We start from the raw sequence: 15,720 nt of genomic DNA, 5'->3' as shown, positions 1-15,720 counted from the left end.
TTACTTGAAATAATATTTTAGGCAAATAGAATGCCATAATAATTTGTGAATTTGTAAATTAAATCTCTACTTAAAAACAATTTTATACGATCCTATAGAATATTAAATTACAAACAAAAATATTTATTTTAAATCTAAATTCTTATTTAGCCAGGTCTACAATGTCCTACATTAAATGAACTTTCCTATTTCTCTAGGCTTAAGCTTTTGTAATCCAACATTTCTTTAGAATCTAACAGAATGATGGTTGCTTTTTCAAATTCTTGGTTGGGAATCATGAGCTCTTTTGCATCTAGTAATATTCTGTAATGAAGGCGACATTTAAACACAACTGTAATATTCTGTAATGAAGGCGGCATTTAAACACAACTGAGGATTATATGAGTTGCGTTTCAATAGGAAATTTGACTTCTCAAAATATATTGACAAAATTAGCCCAAATTTCCAACTGTGTATTCCTTTCTGGCTTATTTTTTATTCCTCTTTTGTTTGTTTTATTGAGACAAATTATACTACCTAGTCCACTGAAAGTATCACTACGTCATTCCACTCTCTAATCACCTGTCTTATTCTGAGTGCTAGAATTCCTGGCTTGTATCACATTGTCCTACAATAGTTTTCTTTTTTTATTTAATCTAGATACAGACTAGCAATTCTGAATTTCTCCAATAATATTTTCCGTTAGACTGATGGCTCAGATTGTTCATGTACTATTTTCAAAGATGTTCTAACATTTGAAACAGGATATGAACCTTTTCAGATGCTGTGAAGGGGTCTCTGATTCATTCCTCCCCGGATCTGATCCCTTTATTAATGATGAGTTGACTTTCTTACTATCTTTGTTCTCACCTATGTAATATTCTCAAGCTTTTTGGGGAAATTTCACTTGAGGACTTTCTAATATTAAAAATTATCACTTGATTTTATTCTTACTAAGGATATATTTTCTAACTTTTCTACATAATCTGACAGTTGTTCCATATGTGTGTTAGAACATATAAGTGCCTCTGTGTGTATGTGCGTGTTTGTATGTATATATGTATGCAAAAACCTCAAGCTCTTCTTCAGCACTCTTGCTCATAACTAGTATTCCATCACTTGAGACATTCTTCTAATGCATCTTTTGGCCGGTTAATTATAGTGTCTCAAAGACTGTTTTGCCCAAGCTGGATGCAAACTGAACTTCCCAGACTCCTTTACATTCTTAAGTTTTATTTCTCCATGGGTATCAACTTTTGAACTACAACCATTTTTGTGAGTGTAAAATCTAATCTGTTTCACAGATTTGTATCTCGAGTTCATATAAAGACAGATGACTATACACATTACTTATGCTGAGTATACACTGTTAGAAATGTGATCCTAAGCAGGTTTCAAGTGGTTCACACTGGTAATCCTAGCTAATTAGGAGGCTGAGATCTGAGGATTGCAGTTCAAATCCAGTATGAGTAGAAAAGTTTCTGAGGCATTTATCTCTAATTAACCAACAGAAACCTGGAAGTGGTGTGGGGCTCAAAGGTAGAGAAAAAGTTTTGAGCTGAACAATAGAGGGACAGGGCCCAGGCCTAGATTTCAGGCCCCACTACCATCAAAAAAAAAAAAGAAGAAAGAAAAGAAAAAAAAAAAAGAAATGTGATCTTAGCCACTAGTTCATTGCTAGTATAATTCCTGTGCACTCGACATGGCCTTTTTTCCAGTTAAGTCCATGGTCTTATATATGAATTGCTTGGAACCAGAATTATTCTTCCATTCTACTTTTTACAAATTTGAATGATTAGCTATAATGATTTAGAGCTATTAGAAGAAAGAGAGTGGTCTCATCCTTCATGTTCCACTTAGTAGTAATGCTTTCTCTATGTCACTCTCATAGATCTGCATACTGGCCATGGCTTTATTATTTCAAAATTGTCTTATTTGCAGAGTCTTCTATAGTGTATAGAACCATTTTACTTAAATACAGAATTTCTCTTCTCCTATTCCTATTGTTTCTCCTTCTGTTACCTTATGTACACTTGGGTAATACTACACAACACAAACACTGAAAAAATTTTTCTGAGAACCTTCTTCCCACTTAAAATAGGTCTTTTTTTAAAATTTAATTTAATTTTATTTGAGAAGATACTGTACAGAGGAGTTACAATTACATGGGCAGGATAATGCGTACATTTCTTACCAAGCATTGCAGCCTCCTATTTTGTTTACTCTTCACATCCCTTCCCAGCCTCCCCCCTCCCCCCAATCCCAATCCTTCTCCTTCCCCAACTTCCACCTCGCCCCCCGCACCGACGTTGTCAAGCTCGTTTTGGACATGACAACTTGTACTTCTCATTGTTGCAACAGGTCCACCTGTATCCTTAAACAACTGGTTTTTCCCCATCTCCTCCACAAGTTATACTGACATCAAATGTAGTGAAAGCAGGGGATATACTGTGGGGGAGGGACATACAAAGCAACAAAGAGATAATCTTATAAATGCGTTAGAAACACATGCATGAAAGAAAAAAACATTAAAATACACATCTAAGGGTTCATTTTCCTGACATCACATTATCTGACCTTTTCCGCTTGACTCATACATATACTAGATATTACAAATAAGGGAAACCATGGGACCTATGTTTCTTTGGGCCTGGCTTACTTCACTTAATATAATTTTTTCCAAGTTTTTCCATTTCCTAACAAATGGGGCAATATCATTCTTTCTGATGGAGGCATAGAATTCCATTGTGTATATATACCACATTTTCTTGATCCATTCATCTATTGAGGGGCATCTGGATTGGTTCCATATCTTAGCTATGGTAAATAATGCTGCAATAAACATAGTTGTGCTGGTAGCTTTAGTGTGGTCTTGTTTGTAAACATTTGGGTAAATGCCCAAAAGTGGGATTGCTGGGTCATAAGGGAATTCCATGTGAAGTCTTTTGAGGAACCTCCATACTGCTTTCCAAAGTGGTTGAACAAGTTTACATTCAAACCAAGAATGAAGTAAGGTTCCATTCTATCCACATCCCCTCCAGCATCTGTTGTTGTTAGAGTTCTTGATTTTTGCCGTTCTAACGGGAGTGAAGTGATATCTCAATGTTGTTTTGATTTGCATTTCTTTTATGGCTAGGGATGTTGAACATTTCTTCATGTGTCTATTGGCCATCCTTCTTTCTTCTTCAGAGAAGTTTCTCTTTAAGTCTTTCACCCACTTATTTATTGGGCAGTTGTTTCTTTGCGGATTTGTTGTTGGGGGGTTTAATTTTTTGAGTTCCAAGTATATTTTAGATATGAGACCCTTGTCCGTTGTATGGCTAATAAATATCTTCTCCCAATCCGTGGGCTTTCTATTGATCTTGCTAGCTATGTCATTTGCCCTGCAGAAGCTCTGCAACTTTATGCAATTCCATTTGTCCAACCTTTCTTTGATTTGTTGTGTTTCCGGGTCTCTATTCAGAAAATTTCCACCTGAGCCAAGGAGACCTAGGGTTTCTATCACCCTCACCTAGGAGAAAATAAAAATAAGAGCATTGTAGTATAAGAAACAAATTATATTAAAAGATGCCAATATAAACTATCATGAACAACACACACCTAGTATTTGTTTCTCATACCTGTAACACTAACTATAGCAAGGATTATATATGTGAGCCCGAGGCACCAAGCAGTTCATCATTTCAAAAATGTCTATTTGAAGACAGGTGCCAGTGTCTCATGCCTATAATCCCAGCTACTCACGAGGCTTAGATCTGAGTATCACAGTTCAAAGCCAGTCCCCATAAGACTCTTATCTCCAATTTGCAACTCAAAAACCAGAAGTGGCCTGTGGCTCAATTTGAGCACAGAGGCACAGGGAAAGTGCCCAGGCCCTGAGTTCACCCCACAACTGACTCAAAAAATAAATAAACTTTTTAATGGCTGAATTTCTTGTGAATTAAAATGACAGGTGTGTTATACAATTCTATAGACTACAACAGATTTCGTTATATTTGCAGTTAGAAAAAGCAACGGCACCTAACTAAAGGATTTTTTTTTCATATACTGGGGCAGACTGGTCTTTAATTAGAGGAAATTGCTGGACTCATATATAGTTTTTTTTGGTTGGTTTTTGTTTTAATTTTAGAACAGGATGAGAAACATTATTTCTGCCAATGGTCATTTGGATATGTTTAACATCATTCACAGGCCATGTAGAATTAACAGTTAAGACAAGACACAGTCAACTGGCAATAAACCTACTCGTTTTTATGCCATGTTCCAAGGGAATTGTTTAGCTTATATGTCCCTATGGCCTATAGTTTCCTATTCTTGTTTTAATCAAAATACAAGTATGTTCTACCAATTCAGATTTTAGCCAGGCAATAGGTAGTATTAGTGCTAAGAGTCGAGGAAAATTGTAACACAACCAGGGAAGCATAAAACCAACACTTTAGTAGCTGGACACTGAAGACTCAGGCCTATAATCCTAGCTACTCAGGAGGCTGATGATCACAGTTCAAAGACAGCAGGAGTGAGAAAATTTGTGACTCTTCTCTTCAATTAACAACCAAAAAGCCATAAAGGAAGCTGGGGCTCCAGAGGTAGAGTAGCCTTGATTAAAAAACCCAGGGGCAGCACACAATCATGATTTCAAGCTGAAGGTCAGGTACACAAATAAAAAAAAAACATCAACAACAACAAAAAAAGAAACTGGGAGAAAGCTAAGGAAAGGTTGCCATTGTCTATAAGAAAAATATACACATGACATGAATTGTGGAATGGTAAACTCACTGTACACACCTTAGTAACAAGTACATTTAAAAAATAATCTGAGAAAACCCAAAGCCATGGGCCTTATGATGTGCATCTGCTTTCCAGAATTTCAAAGTTCCATCATCTGAGCTGGTACCTCACGGGTTGAAGCCCAGGGAGATTAGTAAATATGAGGGCAGAGATCTTTTCAGAATGTCCCACCAAATCTTTGCTTATGTTAGGCAAAAAACGAAACAAAGCAAGGAAAATAGACTTTAAGGTTAATTAGGCTGCTATTAAAGATTCAGATGTTGGTATACTTTGTGGAAGGGAAGGGAAAAATGGTTTAAATAGGGATGCAGGTGGAGCCATTGCAACACTGAGATGTACAACATTTTATGTCAAAAAATGAACTTTACAAATTTGGCGGGGGAGGTGGGGGATGGGAAGGGATAGGAAGGGGAAACAAAGGAGGAGGCAACAATGCTTCATAAGAAATGTACTCATTACCTTGCTCATGTAATTGTAACTTCTCTGTATGGTATTTTCACAATTAAAAAAATTTAAAAAAAAAGATTCCAGGCAAAATTATACTGTTACATGATAAGTTAGTACATATGTTTTGTAGATACTGAACACACATGTGTCAGAAAAAATATCCATGGATTCAAAACTGGAAACACTGAAGTGTCAAATCCCACATAAATCCAAAGACATTAATTGTTGGAGATTTTAACACACCACTCTCCCCACTAGATAGATCAACTCGGCCAAAACTCAACAGAGAAACCACAGATCTAAACAGCTGCATAGATCAACTAGATTTAACAGACATTTCCCGAATATTTCACACAGCAGCATCAGAATAAATGTTCTTCTCAGCAGTACATGGAATATTTTCTAAAATAGACAACATTTTAGGCCACAAAGCAAACTTGTCCAAATTCAGAAACATTGAAGTTATACCTTGCATTCTCTCTGACCACAAGGGAATAAATTTTGAACTCAACACCAAAAGCCACCAAAGAAAGTCCGGTATCATATGGAGGCTGAACAACACACTGCTGAATCACGAGTGGGTCATGGAAGAGATTAGAAAGGAAATTGAAATGTTCATGCTATTCAACAAAAATGAGCACACAAATTACCAGCTACTCTGAGACACAGCAACGGCAGTACTCAGAGACAAGTTTATAGCTCTGAGCTCCTACATCAACAAATTGGAGAGATCTGAAACCAACAATTTAATGACACATCTAAACCTCCTTGAAAAAGAGCAGCAAGTTAAACTCCAATCCAGTAGACGGAAAGAAATAATTAAAATTAAATCAGAATTAAATGAATTAGAATAAAAAAAACTATAGAAAGAATCAACAAAACAAAGAGTTGGTTTTTCGAAAATATTAACAAAATTGACAGACCCTTAGAAATCTTATCAGAAAAAGAAGAGAATACACCCAAATTAATAAACTCAGAGATGAGAATGGAAACATCACCACGGAAACAACCAAGATTCTGAACATTATAAGGGAATATTTCTCAAAACTTTATGCTAATAAGTTTGACAACTTGACAGAAATGGACCATTTCCTAGCAAATATTGACATGACAAAACAAAACCAAGATGAGTTAAACCAGCTTAACAGGCCAATATCAAGCATTGAAATAGAAACAGAAAATAAGAGACCTCCCAGCTAAGAAAAGTCCAGGACCAGATGGTTTTCAAGCGGAATTTTACAAGGACTTCAAAGCAGAGCTCACACCAATACTCCTCCAACTCTTCAATGAAATTGAAAGAGAAAGTTCACTACCGAACACACTCTATGAAGCCATCATAACCCTCATCCCAAAACCAGGCAGGGACTCATCAAAGTAAGAGAAGTATGGACCCATTTCTTTGATGAACATTGATGCAAAACTTTTAAACAAAATTTTGGCCAATCGACTTCAACAATTCATACAAAAAATCATACACCACGATGAAACAGGATTCATTTCAGAGATGCAAAGACGGTTCAATATACGCAAATCGATTAATATTATACATCACATCAACAGGAGCAAGGATAAGAACCACATGGTTATCACAATAGATGCAGAAAAAGCATTCGACAAGACCCAACACCCCTTTATGATGAAGGTTTTGGAAAAATTAGGAATCCATGGGACATTCCTCAATACAATAAAGGCTGTATATGACAAACCTACAGCCAGCATTATACTTAATGGTGAAAAACTAAAGCCATTTCCTCTTAACTCAGGAACAAGACAAGGATGTCCACTCTCTCCACTTCTCTTCAATCTAGTAATAGAATGCCTTGCTACAGCAATAAGACAAGATGCAAACATAAAGGGGTTCCAAATAAGGAAAGAAGAAATAAAACTCTCCCTCTTTGCAGATGACATGATCTTGTATTTAAAGAATCCCATAGACTGCACTCCCAAATTTCTCAAACTGATTCAAAAATTTGGCAAAGTAGCAGGGTATAGAATTAACCCTCAAAAATCAATGTCTTTTCTCTATGCAAACAATGAGAAAAGTGTGGCTGAAATTAGGAAACTAACTCCATTTGTAATAGCCCCTCAAAAAATAAAATACCTAGGAATTAACTTAACCAAAGAATTGAAGGACCTCTATGATGAAAACTTTAAAATCTGAAAAAGGAAATCCAAACAGAACTTAGAAAATGGCAAAACATCCCATGCTCCTGGATTGGAAAGATTAACATCACGAAAATGGCATGACTTCCCAAGGTTATCTACAAATTCAATGCAATACCTATCAAAATTCCACCCTCATTCTTCAAAGAAATAGAAGAGGCAATCCAAAAATTCTCATGGAACAATAAAAGACCCCGAATAGCAAAAATGCTCCTCAATGGAAAGAACACTGCTGGAGGAATATCAATACCAAATTTCAAACTCTACTATAAAGCCATAATAATCAAAACCACTTGGTACTGGCACAAGAACAGACCTCAGGACCAATGGAATATAAATGAAAACCCAGAAATGAACCTACATGCATATAGCCAACTAATCTTTGATAAGGGAGCTAACATAATAGAATGGAAGAAAGACACCCTCTTCAGAAAATGGTGCTGGCAAAATTGATTAACTACTTGTAGAAAACTAAAACTAGATCCTTATATATCACCCTGCACCCGAATCAACTCCAAATGGATTAAAGACCTCGAAGTCAAAGCAGACACTCTGAAAACATTACAGGATGGAATAGGAGAAACCCTAGGTCTCCTTGATTCAGGCCGAAATTTTCTTAATTTAGACCCAGAAACCCAACAAATCAAAGAAAGGTTAGACAAATGGGATTGCATGAAGTTGCAGAGCTTTTGCATGGCAAAAGTCATAGCTAGTAAGATCAATAGAAATCCCACAGATTGGAATAAGATCTTCACTAGCCATACAACGGACAAGGGTCTCATATTTAAAATATACTTGGAACTCAAAAAATTAAATCCCTCAACAACAAATCCTCAAAGAAACAACTGCCCAATAAATAAGTAGGCTAATGACTTGAAGAGAAACTTCTCTGAAGAAGAAAGAAGGATGGCCAATAGACACATGAAGAAATGCTCAGCATCCCTAGCCATAAAAAATGCAAATCAAAATAGCATTGAGATACCACCTCACCCTAGCTAGAATGGCTGTAATCAAAAACTCTAACAACAACAGATGCTGGAGGGGATGTGGACAGAATGGAACCTTACTTCACTGTTGGGGGGAGTGTAAACTTGTTCAACCACTTTGGAAAGCAGTATAGAGGTTCCTCAAAAGACTTCACATAAATCTCCCCTATGACCCAGCAATCACACTTTTGGGCATTTACCCAAATGTTTACAAACAAGACCACACTAAAGCTACCAGCACAACTATGTTTATTGCAGCATTATTTACCATAGCTAAGATATGGAAGCAACCCAGATGCCCCTTAGTAGATGAATTGATCAAGAAAATGTGGTATATATACACAATGGAATTCTATGCCTCCATCAGAAAGAATGACATTTCCCCATTTGTTAGGAAATGGAAAAACTTGGAAAAAATTATATTAAGTGAAGTAAGCCAAGCCCAAAGAAACAAACGTCCCATGGTTTCCATAATTTGCAATATCTAGTATATGTATGAGTCAAGCAGGAAAGGTCAGATAATGTAATGTTAGGAAAATGAACCCTTAGATAAGTATTTAAATGTTTTTTTTCTTTCATGCATTTGATTCTAACTCATTTACAAATTATTTCTTTGTAGCTTTGTATGTCCCTCCCCCACAATACAACCCCTGATTTCACTATGTTTGATGTCGGTATAATTTGTGGAGGAGATGGGGACAAATATGTTGGTTAAGGATACAGGTGGACCCGATGCAACTATGAGAAGTACAAGTTGTCATGTCAAAAACGAACTTTATAACTTTGGTGTGTGGGGGGCGGGTTTGGGTGGGGGGGCGTGCAGAGGCTGGGAAGCGATGTGAAGGTTCAACAAAGGAGGAGGCAGCAATGCTTGATAAGAGATGTACTCATTATCTTGCCCACGTAATTGTAACCCCTCTGTAGAATATGTTTACAAAAAATTAAAATTAAAATTAAAGAAAAAAGAAACACTGAAGTGTAAGGTATATTAATTAGGTAAGTTTCATTAGGTAGCCATCGAAATGAACACCACATGGTATTCAGTCAGGTAAAGTAGTTTATTTACCTAACTGCTGCCCATGCCATACATGGCAGAGCGGCATGTAAAAAAAGGTGGAGCAACCTAACCTAGTGTCAGGACATATCTAGGCCAAGGATTGGATGAGAAGTGTTACCAGAGGCTGACCAGGTTGTGACTTAGCAGGAGGGGGAGGTGGCTATCTGTGTCAGATACCTAGTTAACACATAAAGGGTGGAAACAGCCAAGAAATGGGGGGGGGTGTCTGCATAGGGTCTGCACGCTGGGGCAGACCTAATACCAAATACAGGTAGTTCCTCTGGCATGTGACTTCTGACTCCATTCTCTATCACTTTCTTTCTTTCTTTCTTTCTTTCTTTCTTTCTTTCTTTCTTTCTTTCTTTCTTTCTTTCTTTCTTTCTTTCTTTCTTCCTTCCTTCCTTCCTTCCTTCCTTTCTTCCTTCCTTCCTTTCTTTTCTTTCTCCTTCCCTCCCTCCCTCTCTCTATCTCTCCTCTCTTTCAATCAACCTCCCACTTTCCTCTACCTCAGTATTCTCAACTCTCAAATAATGAACACTTGCTGAGTTGAACTCACAGGCTGGGAAGAACAGCTCAATTGGCAAATGTGAAATTTAATTTAATATTTCCTCACACCTCTACCACAGGTCACTGGAATCAAATTGTGAACACTTAGCAGCATGGCATTTCAAGCCTTTTGGAAGAGGAAAGCAAGCAAATACATTGCATTCTGTGAGGTCCACCCAGGGAAGATGAGGCAGAGTCCTTCCTCCTCTTGGCTAAATCCCAGCCCAGTTTCTGGATCAGGAGAGGTGACTGCCTCCAAGTGAACCAGGGATCTATATGACACAGGTACTGAGCAGCAACTTAGCCTCTTGTGGTGCTGAGATGAATGGCATGATTCAACATGATCCACTGTTTTGTTGAGATTGATACTTCCTACATTTTTGGTATATATATATATATATATATATATATATATATATATATATATATATATGTATGTATATATATTTATATATATATTTATATATATATATATATTTATATACTAAGTGACATGTAAATAAAATAAAATGAATAAATTACAATGAATAAATTTAACGAACTGATACCATTTGCAAATAATTATTGTACCTTAATAAATTAATGTCTTAAAGTATCCAATGCTATATCACACTTACATGGATGTTGATCTTCTTCAGCGTTTTAATTTAATTTATTTATTTTATTTATTTTTTTTTTTGGGTCCAGTCGTTGAGTCTGATCTCTGGGCATGGTCGCTGTCCCTCAGATCTTCAGCTCAAGGCTAGCACTCTACCACTTGAGCCACAGTACCAATTCCGGCTTTTTTTCCTGCTTATGTTGTGCTGAGGAATCAAACCGATGGCCTCATGCATGCAAGGCAAGCGCTCTACCACTGAACCACCTTCCCAGCCCCTTCAGCTTTTTTATGATATTGTTTTTTTTCTTTGTTGTTCAGATGAAAAAGCCTGCAATTAAATATACTTGTCTGACGTTCCTTTCTTTAGAAAATGAAAGGCAGTTTCATAATCTGGCTCTTTATGTGTCATCAAAATAATTTTTTTATAATTTCAAGTACATATTGTCTTAGACTTAGATCTCACTCATTTTCTTCTAAAAATACCTATGGGAAGGAGAAAATGAAGGATCATTCTGTTACTTTGGGAGCTTCTGTTCTTAAACACTGCAATAAATATTATGAATATCAACCTCTGAAACTATTCAGAAAGATGACTTGAATGTTAACTTTCTACACACGCATGCTAGTCCCTCATCTAAATCACAGAACTTAAAATAAATAACATTTTAGCTGGGAGCCAGTGACTCATGCCTGTAATCCCAGATACTCAGGAACTGAGATCTGAGGATGGTAGTTCAAATCTAGCCCTAGCAGGAAATCTGTGACACTCTTACCTCCAATTAACCACCAGAAAACCAGAAGCGTCACTGTGGCTCAAGTAGTACAGTACTAGCCTTGATCTAAAGAGCTTAGGGACAGCACCCAGGCCTGGAGTTCAAGCCCCATGACCAAGAAAAATAAAAAAGGATAAAAAAGGGGGAAAGCAATTTTAACGCTATTATGCACATATGCACAAAAATTGTCTAGAAATAAAATTATAACAGCCCCAGGACTGGCAAAAAAAGAGATTAAAGTGAAATTGCCTTCAATCATTCATTTAGTCAATCTATACACAGGGCAGGCTCTTGGAATTCACATCACTAACTAAAGGGGTAGAATTTGAGAGGATCACAGTTCAGAACCAGTGTGCAAGGAAAGTAATAAGATTTTAATATCATCCTAAAGTCTTGCATGTTGGAATTCATTTGTGTTCCCAGCTGCTTTGAAGAAAGAACTGTGGAACTTAACCTTTGTTCAGCCATCAGCAAAATTGATAACCTATGAGCAAAGTAACTAAATTGATAAAGGATTGTTTTAATGGTAGAATACTTGTTGAGCAAACAAAATATCTAAATTCATACTCATTTCCTAAAAGAGGAAAGAAAAGTGAAGAAAGAAAGAGAAAAGAAAGAGAAAGAAAAGATAATAGAGATGGAGGAGGAGAGAAGGGAAGGAAGGAAGGAAGGAAGAAAGAAAGAAAGGGAAGAAGAAAGAAAAGGAGAAAGAGAGGTATAAATAAACATCTCAGCATGTGTCAGATGTTAATAATAACCGTAAAACATTTTAGCTATAAATGCCATCATTTAATTCTCTGGACAGAGACATTTTGTATCAAGCCCTGTTGTACGGACTTGGGACCCCCAAATGTCCACGAGGGACCACAACCAATGCGAACAGCAAAAGAGTCGTTTATTTGCAAGCTCAAGCTTGGTCTTCCGTGCACTCGGTAACGGGTGCCGGTCAGAGTCCCCAAGCACAAAATCAGCATAGCTTTTATAGTATTGAGCAAACACTTTTAGGGAATTTCCACACAAGCAGTTACATGATTGGACTGAGTCCACCCTAACTGCACTGTCCTTTTTCTGAACTATTGCCATATTCTGTTCCTGGAACACTTGGGCAACTGCTCTGATTTCTTAATGGTGAGCAGAGTTGGTGGTAACCTGTGTTTTTTTTTTTTCTTTCTCTTGGGGTTAGTCTGAGGGCAGCCTAGCACAAGATGGTGGGGTTAATCTCAAATTGGAGTTACTTTGGCTCTTCATTCCCTCCTCTTCCAGACCATCGGGGACCAATCATGGTCCCCTAATTGGCACAGTCTTCTATATTTACAGATTGGTATTGGGATCTCAGAACAAATAGATGGACTCTGCTGATCCTTTCTTTTACAAAGGACATCACTCTACAAGGTCCAATTGTGAGTAACAAAATTAACAGTACCAAAGGCCCTTTCATTTTCTTCCAGCAATCCTGACTCCATATATCACAGCTCACTTAATTTTTTGGGGGGGTCCGGTTGTGGGGCATGAACTCTGTACCTGGGCGCTGTCCCTCAGCTCTTCAGCTCAAGGCTAGCGCTCTACCACTTGAGCCACAGCGCCACTTCCAGCTTTTTTCTTTTGCTTATGTGGTGCTGAGGAATCGAACCCAGGGCCTCAGGCATGCAAGGCAAGCACTCTACCACTGAGCAATCTTCCCAGCCCCAGCTCAATTAATTTCATACCAGCTGTACTCATAAGTTCCAATTTTAAAATATACTCATACCATTTGCTACATACTTAAAATTTCTGTGGTTTGTCCTCTTTACAAACATTTTAAGACATTCCTTACTTTGTAAATCCTTTCTTATCCAGAGTATACCAATTTTTTTTCCAATTCTTTTTGTAAGGCTTTCTTTACTACCCTCCTCTTCTTTATGATTCCTTGAGCTTCTTTGTGGCTAGAGTTTAAATCTGCTCTGTTTTCCTTTGACTTGTGGAAACAAGTTATCTCAGAAAGCCTCAAGGAATGGGATGAAAAGCTTGCTAGATTTTAAGGCTAAGATTAGGGTGGGTCTCATTCCTTTTACTACCTCCATTGATTTAAAAAAATCTCTCCTTTATCTTTAAAAAACACCCAGGAAGAAGCAGGTTATTACCATACCAGAGACAAACTAGGCTATGGCCCTGAAGTGCCTAAGGCAAGCCAGTGATATCCTTGCCCCCAATATCCACTGTGGGAGTAGAGGGGCTTACTAGATATCAGCAAAAAATGTCCCACAAGATCTTATTTTGTAGCAGATTTCAACAGGGAAGCATTCTCAGGTGATGGAATCAAGCAGGAGTTCAGTCTATTTTACTGCGATGGAGGTGGTCTGGGTGATGATGTAGATTTCCTCCAGGTGACTGCCAGGCTGTCGTTGAACTTTACCCATTAGCATGTGCAGCAGCAGCACCAGCAGCAACAGCAGCAGCAGGAGCAGCAGCAGCAGCAGCGGCAGGGTCTCTCAGTGGCTCCAAGGAACAGTCACACCTCGTGCTGAGCTGCAAATTCCTACACAACCTGGTTAAGGACACATGACATATGCTTGGCAGGCTGTGACCCCACTAGATTTTAAAACTATTTAGACAACAGCCCGGGACAATTTACAAAGTTGCCAACATTTTAAACTAGATAGTTCTTTTAATAAGGCTAGGATTTTCTAGGCAGATATAGAGGGCTCAGGCCCATAATATTATTTCCCATGTCTTGTCTTTTCCTTCTGTCTGTTTTGCCACCTTTTTAAAAAAGTGAATCTGGTCCCTTGTTCTTAAAAGGGGATGATGGGCAAAGATTCATCTTCTGTCACTTCTTCAAGCTGACTCAGGGATGTTGATCCTAGTTAGCCAGGAGTCAATAACCATAGCCTATTTTACAAAGAGGTTATCAGGGTTAAATGTCATTAAGAACAATCTTTTAACTTTCAAAAAATGCACAGACCTTTGTTCTGGCTACAGCAGTGGAGCTTATTTAGACTTTTGGTTTGCAAAAGGATCTTTCTGGATGGCATAGTAATGTGATCTCTAGTAACATAAGAATGTCTGAGTTACCTAAGCAGGCCTTCAGACAGATATCAATAGAAACACACTCTCAAGTTTACAAAGATTTTTTTCCTGAGCAGATGAATTTCATGTAGCTGGCATCAGCTCAAAATTTACTGCCAATTAGAGCTTTTGGCACATACAGGTGTTGGGATCTAAACTATGTTCCACATTTTAAAACCTTATCTTTTTAGTACTATCACAGATGACTGACGAGTTCTTGTCCCTTACAAGGTAGATAGGCATAGACATTAGGCATCCTTACAAAATATGTTCCCATGACCCCCTGGCTCTGACCAATTTTTGAAAGGCCAACCACAAATGACTCTAGGATCTGACATTATTTCTGCCATCCAAGCAGTGGCTTATGGTCTCTGGATGCTCCTCCATTTCTTTCATCCCAGGAGTGTCTTCTCCACACTGGGAAAAATGCCTCATTGGCATTTCCCTTAGTTGCTGAACTTGAACTCAGGGCCTGAGTTTTGCCCCTCAGCTCTACAGCTCAAGGCTATCACTCTGCCACTTTGAGTCCTAAAGCAACTCTGCTTGCTCTTTCAGATATCTTTTGGCTGAGTAGAGGTGACAGTTTCACAAGGACCTTTTTCTGCCTGGGCTGGCGTGGAACCAGTTTACAGTTCAATAATTCTCATAAAAGGCCACTTTCCTCCACTTAAAAGCAACAAGGTGGTCAACATAGAAGTGTCTTTTAAATATGTTCTTACCTGAAAATTACTAAGAGCCAAAGGTACATCTGATAAACTTACACGAATCTTCACTCCTTTTTGTGGACCTGCTGGGAACTGTTACAAGAAAAACCTATGAGAGCAAACTAAACTAAGTATTAAGCAATTATTTTGGTAATCCTAATTTTTCCTTTTAGCACTTTGAGGCAAATGATTAGAACATTTTTACTTTTAAGCTTTATATACAGAAATCAATTCCTAATTTGTAATCTCCATTTTAATATTCTATACTTTAGTTTTTAGTTGCATTTTGAATAATCCCTTGGCCTCTCAAGGCTAGGTGTCACTCATTTCCTCTTGGCTGCTTGTTTTAAAACTGATACACATTAAAACATTTAAACTCAAATAATAATTTTTTCTTATTGCAAAAATTATAATCACCATCACTGTACCAAGAAGCTAGACTTAACACCATTATGCCTTAAAAAATATCCAATAGCAGAATATCATTGAGAACAAATCGCATTATATAAATAAACTTTTTAACCCTTTTTAAGGCCTTCTTAATTTTAATTTTAACACATCCAAGGGACAGTTTTAGCAATGCTAATCAGATCATTACATCATTCAGTTTTACCATCATGTTTCCAGTGTCTAT

The 15,720-nt window shown here is 37.5% G+C and overlaps 1 long non-coding RNA gene across 1 annotated transcript in view; it reads left to right on the top strand.

Moving 5' to 3' along the window:
• LOC138838685 (uncharacterized) overlaps window positions 1-10,291 on the top strand; it is a 53,428-nt gene extending 43,137 nt beyond the window's left edge. Inside the window, exon 4 of the long non-coding RNA XR_011375715.1 lies at window positions 10,047-10,291. This is a non-coding gene — a long non-coding RNA (uncharacterized lncRNA). The remainder of the gene's footprint in view (window positions 1-10,046) is intronic.
• Window positions 10,292-15,720: the final 5,429 nt, after the last annotated feature.

The sequence above is a fragment of the Dipodomys merriami genome, unplaced genomic scaffold (genome assembly GCF_024711535.1).
Source record: "Dipodomys merriami isolate MVZ:Mamm:240054 unplaced genomic scaffold, mDipMer1.0.p SCAF_288, whole genome shotgun sequence".
NCBI classification, from domain to species: Eukaryota; Metazoa; Chordata; class Mammalia; order Rodentia; family Heteromyidae; genus Dipodomys; species Dipodomys merriami.
The sequence above is the reverse complement of the archived record's forward strand: the minus strand, read 5'-3'. Positions and strand labels throughout refer to the sequence as shown.